This window comes from Lagenorhynchus albirostris, chromosome 15 (genome assembly GCF_949774975.1).
Source record: "Lagenorhynchus albirostris chromosome 15, mLagAlb1.1, whole genome shotgun sequence".
Lineage (NCBI taxonomy): Eukaryota > Metazoa > Chordata > Mammalia > Artiodactyla > Delphinidae > Lagenorhynchus > Lagenorhynchus albirostris.
The window spans coordinates 23,232,907-23,245,456 of record NC_083109.1 but is presented as its reverse complement, the minus strand read 5'-3'; the positions used below and the strand labels follow the sequence as shown (position 1 = coordinate 23,245,456).

Here is a 12,550-nt window from a genome sequence, read left to right as displayed (position 1 = left end):
TGCCTAGAGCCCGTGCTCCGCAACAAGATAAGCCACCGCAATGAGAAGCCCACGCACCGCAACGAAGAGTAGCCCCCGCTCGCTGCAACTGGAGAAAAGCCCGCACACAGCAACAAAGACCCAACACAGCCAAAAATAAAATAAATAAAATTTTAAAATAAATAAATAATAAAAAAAGAGGAACCCAAATGGTTAGCATATAACCTGGCAGTTAAGACCCTGAGCTCTGGGTCTCACCCCTGTGCTGATTCTCTAATGATCTTCAGTGAGTCATTTCAACTCCCTGGGTCCCAGTGTCCACATCCGTAAATGGCGACTCCTCCTGGATTGTTGTGATAGGGAACTGTGCTGAGTTCTCCACATGTAGCGTCTCATTTAATCCTCCCGTTAGCCCTGGAAGCAGACACTATGACTCCTTTCCAAATGAGGAAACCGAGGCTCAGAGAAGTGAGGTGACTTGCCCCAGGCCACTTTGCTAGAAAGAGGTGGGGGCAGAATTCAAACCGGTCTGCATGGCTGCAGAGCCCCAGCTTAAACCACTGTCCTGCACTGCCTCCCAGGTCCCTCGGTACCTGGCCCCCAGGGTGAGCCTGGGCTCTGGGAAACAGTGGATGAGGAACCAGGTCGTAAGCCGCTGGGTGATGGATGTTACAGCTGCAGTGACAATGTCCTGAGGCCCCTGCCGGCCTCTGGAGCGGGGGCAGGAACAAGTTGCTCGGGCACACAGCTTCTGCTTCTGCTGTTCCAAGCTCAGCCCAGGTGGTCTGCCTATTTGCTCAGTTCTTGTGTTCTACGTGAAGCGGAAATACTTCGTCTCACCTGGAGATAACTGTTCTAAGTGTGTGACTCCAGGGGCCCTGAGGATGCTCCCTCCAACGATCCTGCCCACTGTGTACTAGGCCAGGCCTGCAGTTGGGGCTTAAAGATGATTGAAAAGGGGCTTATACTCTGTGAGTGAATTAGACCAGAACAGAACATTAATGCTAAAAAGACCTTAGGGACCCCTGAGTCCAACCATGTTTATTTTATTTTTAAATTTTTTTTTAATTTATTTTTTGGCTGCATTGGGCCTTTGTTGCTACGGGCCGGCTTTCTCTAGTTGTGGCGAGCAGGGGCTACTCTTCGTTGTGGTGTGCGGGCTTCTTGTTGCGGTGGCTTCTCTTGTTGAGGAGCATGGGCTCTAGGTGCGTGGGCTTCAGTAGTTGCAGCATGCGAGCTCAGTAGTTGCGGCACATGGGCCCTAGAGCATGCGGGCTTCAGTGGTTGTGGAGGCGGGCTCAGTAGTTGTGGTTCATGGGCTCTAGAGCGCAGGCTCAGTAGCTGGGGTGCACGGGCTTAGCTGCTCTGCAGCATGTAGGATCTTCCCAGACCAGGGATTGAACCCATGTCCTCTGCACTGGCAGGTGGATTCTTAACCACTGTGCCACCAGGGAAGTCCCCAACCATGTTTATTTGACAGATGGGGAAACTGAGTTAAGGATAGGCCAGGTTGAGAGAACAATGGGTGTGGCTCGTCCTGGGTGCTGGAGACCAGGGGACTGACATGAAACAGGCACCTGAGGGGTTGGCAGACCTCTCTCTCCCTTATCCCCCCAGATCTGGTCCACCGCCGAAGTCTGGAGATACCACCGCTCAAAAGAGCTCTGGAATCCATCCACCTCATCCGAGCTCTGCTGTCCCCACCCCAGCCTGGGCCCTTGTCACATGTCCCCAGACAGCCACAACATCCTCCTAACTCACATGCCTAAAGCTACTCTTGCCTGTTTCCAGTCCATTCTCGACCCTACAGGTCAATGGTTTCTCATTGCTCTTAGACTCAGGACTGAATTCTTTACCTCGGCCTCCAAGGCCCTTCATGGCCTGGCCCCTCCTGGCCGCTCCAGTTTCATATTTGTTACTTTCCCTTTTGCTCTGCATCGTCACACAGGCCTTTCTGTGTAACAGGTTCAGCAACTTCCCAAAGGTTCCTCAGAGAGTCAAATGCCAGCCTCTCAGTTTCCAGCTCCACGCTGGGTCCACGAACTCAGTTTGGAGGTGCTAACACCGTTTCCTCCTTCCAGGTGCCTGACCGCCGTCCTTACCCCCAGGGAGCCGGTGTGGTCGCAGCAGGGGTGAGTGTTACAGAGGCTCAGCCTCATCCTGGCTCTTTTGCTCAGGTTGGACAAATTCGGTCTTTCAGCCCTCAGGCTGTTTTAATATATTTTACTGCTGGGGAGGCGAGAGGGTTTGTCTAGGCCACAGATTCCTGGTGGGTTTGAAAAAGCGGGGCAGTGCTGAGGGTCATCTCTGGTGTTGGCTTGTTTTGAGGAGGGACTGCAGTGGGTATTCATTAAGCACCTCTGTGCTAGGCAGCACGCTTTGCCCAAATTGCTGATCTGTCCACCATGGCCGGGGACGGGTGGCCTCGGACCTGGAAGCCGGATCTGCTGACTTGCAGACCTTGTTTTCTTTTGCTTAACCACTGTGAGGTTGTAGACTAGATTCAGAAGAGGGTGTTTTCGTTCTGTTCTGCCACTGACTCCTGCGTGACCTGGGGCAGCCACGTCCCTCTCTGTTGGCCTCAGGGTCATATATACATTGTCAGGGCGGGGAGGTGGGCTCAGAGTAAATGAGTTGCTTTCAGACTTTCCAGCAGTGAAATCCCCTTTTCAAATGAACCCCAGAGAATCTCAGTGTACAAAACAATAAAGGGGTGGGATTGCAGCCGTGGTCGAAGTTGGGGTGGGCCGGGGGACTCTTAATTGGCTAAGTCCTCAGTACCAGCAGCCCTCAGACAATGACGGAAACCCGTCCTGGGCTCTGTGCAAGACACTTTGCAAACTGCTGGCCTGGGACATGTCAGAGCCCCTTTCCACCTCCCAGGTTCCGTGACACTGGCAGGGTGAGGGTGTGGAGAGGGAACTGGGCCAATGAAATTATACTGATTGGGAAATTGTGAAGTATTATGCAAATGTCATTGTGGGGTTACTAGTAAAGCACAACTGCCAGGGCTGTGATGTTGTCATTCTAGAATCCTGTGGTTTCTACTTTTGATTAGATGTGAGGCACCTCTGTACCTGGGGGAACTCTCCTGTGTGTGTGCGTATGTGTGTGTGTATGTGTAGGGAGCAGAGGCTATGGGCGTTGAGGTGGGGCTGAGCCAGGCCAGGGCAGGTAGAATAGATGCCTAACAGAGCTGGGAGCATGTTGCTCCCGGGGGTGGTAGGGACAGAGGTGCTTTAACGCCAGTTTAAAGGAGAGAGTTGACTCTTTCCTGCCAGCGCATGGGCCCCACCGAGATCTCTGGGCAGGAAGCACTGCGAACAAGGAATCCTCTGTCCACAGTCACGGAACAGCCAGGACAGAGGAGGTGGATTAGGAGTTCCCAGGAGGGGGCCTGCCAGGCTTTCCCTGACGTTTGGGCAAATGGGTGGGGAGGAGGGGAACTGAGTGTATGTGTACACGGTAGGGGGAAGGTCACGGTTGGTTCATACATTTATTCCACAAGTTCCTTGGGCTTCTGGAGCCCTCCCAGGAGCCAGGCTCAGAGGCAGGCAGCTCTGTGGGAGTCAGAGCTGAGAAAGGTGAGACTCTAGATATTAACTACCATCAGTTTACCGGAGGAGACAGGAAATGTGAGAGATGATAGATTTTCACAGGCAGCCTGGTGCAGTGGCGTTCGTTTGGCCTGCGAGTCCAGAGCCCTGAAGTGCGTGCGCTGACACTGACGTGCTCTGTGGCCTCGGCCTCATCGTTTCCCCTTTCTGGGCCTCAGTTTTCTTTTTTGGAGAATGGGGGTAGACACAGCAGTCTTGGTTACTTCTTAATACTCTTCTGAGTATCCGTTAGAATAAGGTATTTCAGATCTCTGGGGGCAGCAGAATCCCGATACGTACGCATTCGCGACAGAACTGCTGTGGTTGAATTCGCAGCAATTTACACAGAATCTTGTTGCCCTCCTTACTGCCCTTTGTTCTGTGGGTGTTTTTGGAGGTGCCTCTGCAGATTCCCAGGGCTCTGGGAAGCAGTGTGTGAAGGCCATTGGGTCAGGATGATTCTTTAGAACATGCTTTGCGGACTGTCCTTTGCAGCCCAGATGACAGGGATTGTGCTGGAACACACAGGAGCAGTCATAATGCTGCCTCTGCCCTGCCCTGCCCATGGCCAGCACAGACTAAGTCTTGGTCAGAGCCTGTATAATTGGGCCTGGATTGTTCAGAAACAAATGACAAAAACTCTATTCAAAGTGGCTTTGAACTTCAAAGTGGACTTCAGTGGATCCTGGGGCAGTTCATAGAACTGAAGGATGAAGAATCAGATAGACTCCCCATCTCTCTCCCATCACGGCTTGTCTCTCCTCTCTGCCCTTATGAGGAACTGGCTGTCCACTGCCCCAGCTTAGCAACCCAAACAGAAAGAGGGAACTATTTTTCTTCTAGGATCTATATATCAACCCAAGGGAAGGACTCTGATTGGTTCAATCATTGTTGCTGGGGATAGGGACGTTCCCTATAGTGGCCCGGCCTGGGTCAATTGTCTACCTGTGTAGCAAATGGAGGAGCAGAGCTAACACCAGAAGAAGGGGGAGTGGACAGAGCCATGAGAACATACGCACATGTTAGCGGAATCTTGGGTTATAGGAGAATGAGTAGCTTATAGGCCTGCAAAGCACCATAACTCCTCTCTTCAGTAATAGTAATACAAATATCAACAATGATAACAATAGGTAATGTTTATTGAATTACTCTCTCTATGCTGAGCATGGTCTATTGTTTTTCATGTATTATTTCATTTAATCCTCATGACAATCCTTTGGGTAGGTGCCATTACTCTCCCCATTTTATAGATGGGAAAACCGAGGCATAGCTAGTGAAGGTCACACACTGAGTAAGCGGAGAAGCTGGGGTTCAAGTCCAAGGAGTCTGTCTTCAGAGCTCACGCTCTGATCACTATGTCTACTGCCTCCCGTCAGCAGTTCAAGTGGATCCTACATCTACTTGCATGCTGCTCCGTGACATGGAGCTCATGATCTGCAGAGACAGCCCAGGCCCAGGTTATTCTGCTCTGGGAGTAGAGAAAGTCTTCCTTAGGTTGCACACAGATCCACCTCCATAGATATCCATTCATCCGTTGTGTATCTCTGTGGTAGGCTTTTCAGGAGATGTAAAGAAAACTCATCTGTGGGACTTCCCTGGTGGCACAGTGGATAAGACTCCATGCTCCCAATGTGGGGGGCCTGGGTTCGATCTCTGGTCACGGAACTAGATCCCACATGCATGCTGCAGCTAAGAATTTGCATGCCACAACTAAGGAGCCCGTGGGCTGCAACTAAGGAGCCCACGTGCTGCCACTTAAGGAGCCGGTGAGCTGCAACTAGGGACCCCGTCAGCCACAGCTAAGGAGCCCATCTGCTGCAGCTAAGACCCGGTGCAACCAAATAAATAAATAAATATTTCTTTTTTTAAAAAAGTGCAGATTATTAAAAATAAAAAAGAAAGAAAGAAAGAGAGGGAGGGAGGGAGGGAGGGAGGAAGGCAGGAAGGCAGGCAGGAAGGAAGGCAGGCAGGAAGGAAGGAAGAAAGAAAGAAAGAAAGAAAGAAAGAAAGGAAAGAAAGAAAGAAAGGAAGGAAGGAAGGCAGGAAGGAAGAAAGAAAGAAAGAAAAAGGAAAGAAAGGAAGGAAGGAAGGAAGGAAGGAAGGAAGGAAGGAAAGAAAGAAAGAAAGAAGAAAGAAAAAAGAAAGAAAGAAAGAAAGAAAGAAAGAAAACTCATCTGTGAACTTGCCTGAAGGGTCACCATAACAAATAAGTCACATTACTGAGCTCCCAAGCTGTGCCAGGCTCTGTGCTGAGCACTTAAGGTTCATTGTCTCATTTAATTGCAAGAACAGCTCTGTGGAGTAGGTACTATTATTGCCCCCATTTTCCAGAGGAAACTGAGGCTCAGAGAGAAGTGACTCTCCCATGGTCAGGTGGCTAATAAATGGCAAAGCTGGCCTTTGAGTTCAGGTTTGCCTAGCTCTGAGCCTGTGCCAGAAACCACTGCAATCACCTGTGCCCCCCGGAGGGGAATAAATAAATGTGTGCAGGTGTTGGCTGTGACACAGTCAACAGTGCACATTGCCACTGGAGAGGGACAGGAAACTGATGCTCAGAGAAACGGGGGGGCAGCGTGGGGCACAGCAGTCAAAATGTGCTTCCGGGAGGAGGGGACATTTGATCTAGGCCTTGGACGGAGCTGGATTGGGACATTTGGTTCAGGGAGGGCTCTCCAGGAGCTGCCTGGGAAAAGGCGTGGAAGGGAGAAGCAGCAGTGGTTCAGTTTGGCCAGAACTAAAGAGCTGGGGTTGGGGAGGGTGACTAGCCCATCTTTCAGGCTTCCCAGAAAGACCCCTCCTTCCATACTATTCTCTTCAGAGATGTGAAGAAGTTTGATCATCTCCAGCTGCACACAGGTGTCCAGATCCTTCACCTTTTATCCCACATAGATGGTGGACAAGGGCATCTGGGCACCAACAGGTGTCAGTCCTTCATTCCTGGTGGCGAGTGATGGGAAGAGTGCTCCCCTGTGGTCCATTGCCCAGGGGTCAGCCTTTCCTCCAGGCAACACAGGCTCAAGGAACCAGGATTGTTTCTAAGAGCCTTGGTGAACAGTAGTATTCCCCATCCCCTCCCCAGCCAGCAGGCTGAAACATGTACCTCTGACCCACGGAGAGGCCCCCTTTCCTTCCCCCCGCCCCTTCAACACACAACAGATCTCATCTACCTTGTCAGGAGATGGATAACGCCCTCAAGGCCTGGGCTCTGTCCTGAAAGTGCCTTCAGATTTTTTCTTTAAATAACTCAGGTGGAAAATTGGGGGAAGAAGCTGTCAGCACTGGGAGCCTCCGGGTTTCATAGGATGGGAGAATGACAGGCATGTTTACTGAACTGGACTCACGGCGTGTCAGAGGCTTCATCACCCCCATTTTACAGAGGAGGAAAGTGACACAGGTACAGTTGTCACATGAAAGGTAACATCATTGTCTCTTGCAGGAGGGATGGAGGTGGGGGAGACTCAACAGGGGAACACCTCCCACCCACAACAGCCTCCTCCCTGCTCTTGCCCAGAAACTCCTCTCACAGTGGTGGCTCGGAAATGCTGACTCTGGCTCCCCTGTCTGTTCCCCAGCCTCTCCCCGATACTGGATACCGACCATTTCCCCTGGCTTGCTGCCTGCCTGAGAGCTAGAGGGGCTGTCTCGGGGACAGGGGGCCAGGCTTCACAAATGTCATACTGACAAGACGCAGATGTCCAGTATTCCTTCTGTGACCCCTCTTGTCTCTGGGATCCCTGGATTTCTCCGACCCTTCTTGGAGGGATTCCAGCATTGCTGTAGGGGGAAAAGAGGTAGAAAAGGGCAGGGGAATTTTTTCTTGTGGTGGGTGGGGTGTTCTTCATCGCCATGGCTCTTATCACCTGGACTAGAATCAAAGTCCCTTATATTTTTCCTATAAGGGCTTTTCTATTCATCATCTCATCAGATTTCCCCCATAATCCTGAGAGGTAAGGCAGGGAGGATAGAATTATCCCCATTTTGCGGATGGGTTAACTGAGGCTCAGAGAAGGTAAGTGACTTCTCCAAGGTCACAGAGCTAATGAGTGTCAGAGCAGAGCTAGAAGATAGAAACCAGTGTCTGGAATCCTGACCTTTCTTCCTGTTGCTAATGGCTGTAAGGACAGCCCCCTTTCTGGCCCAGTCTGTGGGGGTCATGTCCCCAGTTCAAACTTTCCCAAGCTTCCTAAGGCCTGCAGAATAAAGCTTCATCACCAGTTCTGAATTTGATCATCCCCTAACCCAGCCCGAGCCTACTGCTCTTGCCAATCTCGGCTGACATAAGAGGATGGCCTTTATCTTCTGATAAGGTGGATGAGATTAGACATTTGTTGGGGAGGATCCCTCTGTAGAATGTTGGAGGCACATGTTTCAGCCTGCTACCCAGGGAGCAGATGGGGAAACTGAGGCCAGGGGCAGCACAATCGTTGCATTCAGGGCAGCTACAGAGGCAAGGCTGGGAAAAGGCTTGGACTTGGGCTGGCCTGATATAGTGGGCCCCTTTCCCAGAAAATCCACAACTTTGTTTCACTAAGTGGAACACAGTGTCCACTGAGTGTTTACATTTTGCTCCACTTCTGCCCCAGAGAAATTCTTCCAGGGGCGCCCTGGCCTTTTGGCATCTGGGCCAAACCAGGGAGGAGCCCTGTGTTCCTAGGAGCGTTGGGGCTTGAAGCTCAGCACTTGCTAAGTGTAAATGGGGTGCAGGCAGGAATTAGTGGTGATGGTTGCACAACTCTGTGAATACAGTGTGGGCACGTTCTCTACCTCCAGACCTCCCTGGATTGGGGGCAGCAAGAAACAAAGGCGCTGAGACTGGCTTCCTGGGCTTTATGGGGGCCTGGGGCAACTGTTTTGGCCTCTAGAACTCTTTGCTGACCAAGTTAGTTTCCCCATTTGTAAGTTGGGGACTAAGACTCAGACTAGGAAAGTAATTGGCGTCTGTTGCTGGCCCTGGATGCAAAGGGGGTGGGGCAGCTAGCCGTGGAGTCGGGGGCAGCATTATAAAACTAGAAGAGCAGACACTGCTTTCTTCATATGTGTGTCTCACATATGAAGAAAGGTCTGAACGAATGACCTGGGCAGGTCCCTTTCCCTCTCCAGGCCTCAGTTTCCCCCTCGGGATCCACTCTCCACAGTCCTTTGTATTCCTGCTCTTCTATAGCAGTGAGTTGAGATACATGGTTGCCAAGTTTTCCTGGGGGTCAGTTGCCTCATTTGTCAAACAGGGATGACAAAATCAGCCAATCCTACCCATCTCAAGGGTTACTGCTGCAAGGGTCAGAGAAGTGACCGTGTTGCTTTGGGCCACGTCAGGCTTTGGCAAATGGGGAGTTGCTTTAGCAAGGTGACGTGCTCCCACGGGGCAGTGGAATGAGCTGGAGCTCCAGACTCAGACAGACTTGGGTGTAGTCTGTCCCTGCTCCACCGCCTATGGTATGAATTTGAATATTTCATTTCTCAATGCCTCAGTTTTACCATCTGTAAAATGGACACAATAATAATTCTTGCCTCAGAGGTTATGGAGGCCAAATGAGAGAAGGCAGGCAACCTGCCCTTGACAGATTCAAGTGTTTAATAACTGATAGATTTTGCTATCAGTTTTTGGTGGCCATAATGATGATGATCACTGACCTTTAGAGACTGGGATTCTCTGGGGGCCAGCTGGGCTAGTGGTGGCAATGTTATTGTTATGAATAATCTCTTATATCTCTTTGGCCCTTTACAAAGCATGTTCACACGCATCACTGTATGTGGCTTTCAGAGCATTCCTTAAGAAGGCGTTACCATCTCCATTTTATTTATTTAAAATTTTATTTATTTTTGGCTGCGTTGGGTCTTCGTTGATGCATGCGGGCTTTCTCTAGTTGTGGCGAGCAGGGGCTTCTCATTGTGGTGGCTTCTCTTGTTACAGAGCACGGGCTCTAGGCGTGCGGGCTTCAGTAGTTGTGGCTTGCGGGCTCCAGAGCGCAGGCTCAGTAGTTGTGGAGCACGGGCTTAGCTGCTCCGCGGCATGTGGGATCTTCCCGGACCAGGGCTCGAACCTGTGTCCCCTGCATTGGCAGGCGGATTCTTTAACCACTGTGCCACCAGGGAAGTCCCCCATCTCCATTTTATAAGTGCAGTTGTGAGTTTTAGGAGAAGTGGCGTGCCCCTGATTTTAGCTCAGGTCTTCACGCTTTGGGAGCTCGACTCCTGGCCAAATGTGTTACGGGGGTCAGCTCTGGGTCTGGCAGCACCGACAGGGAAGTGGGGGACGATTGTTACTGACCCTCATTTTTACCCCATAAGTTTTGGAGAGTGAGGGAGCAAGTGACTGAATTAAATGACAGAGTGGCTGGCTTGGTGGCCTTGCCAAGTCACAGAAACACACACACAGGTCTTTTATGTTGGCTGCGCCGCGCAGCATGCGGGATCTTAGTTCTCCGACCAAGGATCGAACCTGCGCCCCCTGCAGTGGAAGTGCAGAGTCTTAACCACTGGACCGCCAGGGAAGTTACCCGCCCCCCCGCCACAGGTCTTTAAGTCCATACATTCAGGGTGATTGGGGGCAACCTGTCTCTCACTTTGGGGCCCAGGATTTCTGAAGCTGTGGGCCAACAGTGTCCCTGCTTGTTCAATGCAGCCTGCCTGGATCCTGAGCCTCTTCCGTTTCTCGCTTCTGTTTCCGGCTCCCCACCCCACCCCCAGGGCTGGGGCCTAGAAGTAGATTCTGCTTCCAGTCAATCCGCCACTGAGTCTTGATTTAGTCAACCAGTGTGCACTGAGTTCCTGCCCTACGCCAGGCACTGCCCAATGTGCTAGGACACAGAGGCAAACAGAGCAGGTATACACATGATCCGTTTTGAACGGCAGAACTTCGTAGCAGTCTCTGGCAGTTTCCAAGCAGTGGCGAGGAAGGTGTCTCTCGGCTCCCCCATGGGATGCATGATTTTGAATTTGGGAAAATGTGCTGTGGGAGGAAGTAGGTTCTGGAAGCCCTGGGCTGAGGGGTTCCCTCTCTGCCATGGCCTTGCTGTGTGACCTTGTTCCGGTCCCTGCCTCTTTCTGGGCCTCCTCCTCCCTGTCTACCAAGGGAGGGGATTGCTTGAGATACGAGAACAGTCTCTGACGTTTGTAGGGCACCTGCCTGGCCCATGTGTCCCATGCTCACAAAAGCCCAGACTGATGCCAGGGTCCCTTCCTGCCAAGCGGTTGGCTTCTGAGTCTTGCAGGCCTTGAGAGTGGTCTCTGAACTGGGTTCTGAGCACTTGGGAAAAGTTGATAGAATCATCAGTCCCCCAAATAGTCTGGCCTGTGGGCCCCGTGTCCCCGGCTGGCACTAGTGCTGACAGAACAGGTTCCGGCAAGGCAGCCCCTGACACAGAAGCCCTGTCCAGCAGGGGCCCTGCATACTGGTGGGTTTAACCTCTTATGCTTTCCTTTGGGCAGGAGGTGGTGAGAGGTGGGGTGGAGGTGGGGTGAGAGCAAAACTTAAAGGCTCCCTGAAACATGGAGTTGACCTAGCACCTCCAAGGGAAGGGTGGCAAGATTGGAGACTGAGAGGGCAGGTTTTCCCAAGTCCACACCGAGTGTCAGTGCTGCAGAGCTACCTAGGAACGCCGATCTCCTGCCCCCCTCCTCCAACAGTCACATCTTGTGCTCAGCTATTTCCTGGGTCTTGGTTACTGAGGTTGGGGGAGGGCAAGGGGTAGAGCATGTGTGTCCCCAACAGAGCAGAGGGGGCGGGACTTCATCCTGGTGGCTGTGGTTGGGAGGGGAGAAGTGTTTGTGTGTCATTTTTGTCACATTTCCCTGCCTCCTGTCATGTCTCCCAGATAAGTTCCTGGGTCTCTTGCCCTGGTGGCACTGACAGCTGACAACGTTGAGAGTCCAGAGCGGGAGGGGAAGCAGAGGGCAGGCCCTTGTTTGGCCACAGGAGGCCTGGCAAGTCCCAGCTGTGCCTGATTCCGGGTGATGGAGCAGTTCAGCACTGAGCGCCCACCCTGGCCCTGGGGCAGTGCCTGTGTGGCCTGGCTGGCAGGCCAAGAGGCCTCTATGTCCTCCCTGCCGCTTAGCTCCTGGTGTCTGCAGCCTAGTCACACCCCTGTAGCTCTGGGCTCTGCCCCTTGGCCTGGGCACAGGCACTGGTTTCGCAGGTTTTGCTGCACCCATGAACAGTGAGAGGGTTGCAAGCTGGAGCAGGGCCGGCCGGAGGAAGCAGTGCTGCCCTGTCCTTGCCTCCCTCCCCACCCACCTCTGCCCCCTTTGCCATCTTTCTCAAGGGAGGCTGCACGGGGAACTGGAAAGCAGAAGCTGCTCAGACTCCTAGTTCTTTTTTTTTAAAATTTATTCATTTATTTATTTATTTTTGGCTGCAATTGGTCTTCGTTGCTGCACGTGGGCTTTTCTCTAGTTGCGGAGAGCGGGGGCTACTCTTCGTTGCGGTGCGCGGGCTTCTCATTGTGGTGGCTTCTCTTGTTGCAGAGCACGGGCTCTAGGCGCACGGGCTTCAGTAGTTGTGGCTTGTGGGCTCTAGAACTCAGGCTCAGTAGCTGTGGCGCATGGGCTTAGTTGCTTCGCGGCATGTGGGATCTTCTCGGACCAGAGCTCGAACCCGTGTCCGCTGCATTGGCAGGCGGATTCTCAACCACTGTGCCACCAGGGAAGCCCTAGACTCCTAGTTCTGACTCTATCACTTACTCAGCATGTCACATCTCTTTCCCTTCTTGGACCTTAATGTCTTCATCTGTACAACAGAGTTTTCAGCTCAGTAATCCTCAAACAGCCACATACTATGATTCTAGCTCAAGCTCTGCCATGTTCTTTCCATCCTTAAGCAGGTCATAGCACACTGAGTGCCTCAGGTCCTGAGTGGGTAGAATGAGGGCCACAACCCTTGTCTGTTTCCTGGGGAAGGTGATAGGATCAGCCAGCATCCTAGCAAGTAGCCCGTCTCCATCTGTAGTCTGGCCTGCCCTTATCTGGCTCAAGCAGAG

General features: G+C 52.1%; 1 protein-coding gene across 20 annotated transcripts in view; it reads left to right on the top strand.

Annotated features, from left to right (window-relative positions):
* EPB41L1 (erythrocyte membrane protein band 4.1 like 1) overlaps positions 1–12,550 on the top strand; it is a 127,019-nt gene that overhangs the window by 15,428 nt on the left and 99,041 nt on the right. For 19 of the 20 annotated variants that reach the window (XM_060124832.1, XM_060124850.1, XM_060124849.1 and 16 more), the window contains one exon: positions 2,061–2,111. The exons of the other annotated variant lie outside the window; for it this stretch is intronic. The gene's annotated coding sequence lies outside the window, so the exon portion shown is untranslated. The remainder of the gene's footprint in view (positions 1–2,060; positions 2,112–12,550) is intronic. 20 annotated transcript variants of the gene reach the window in all.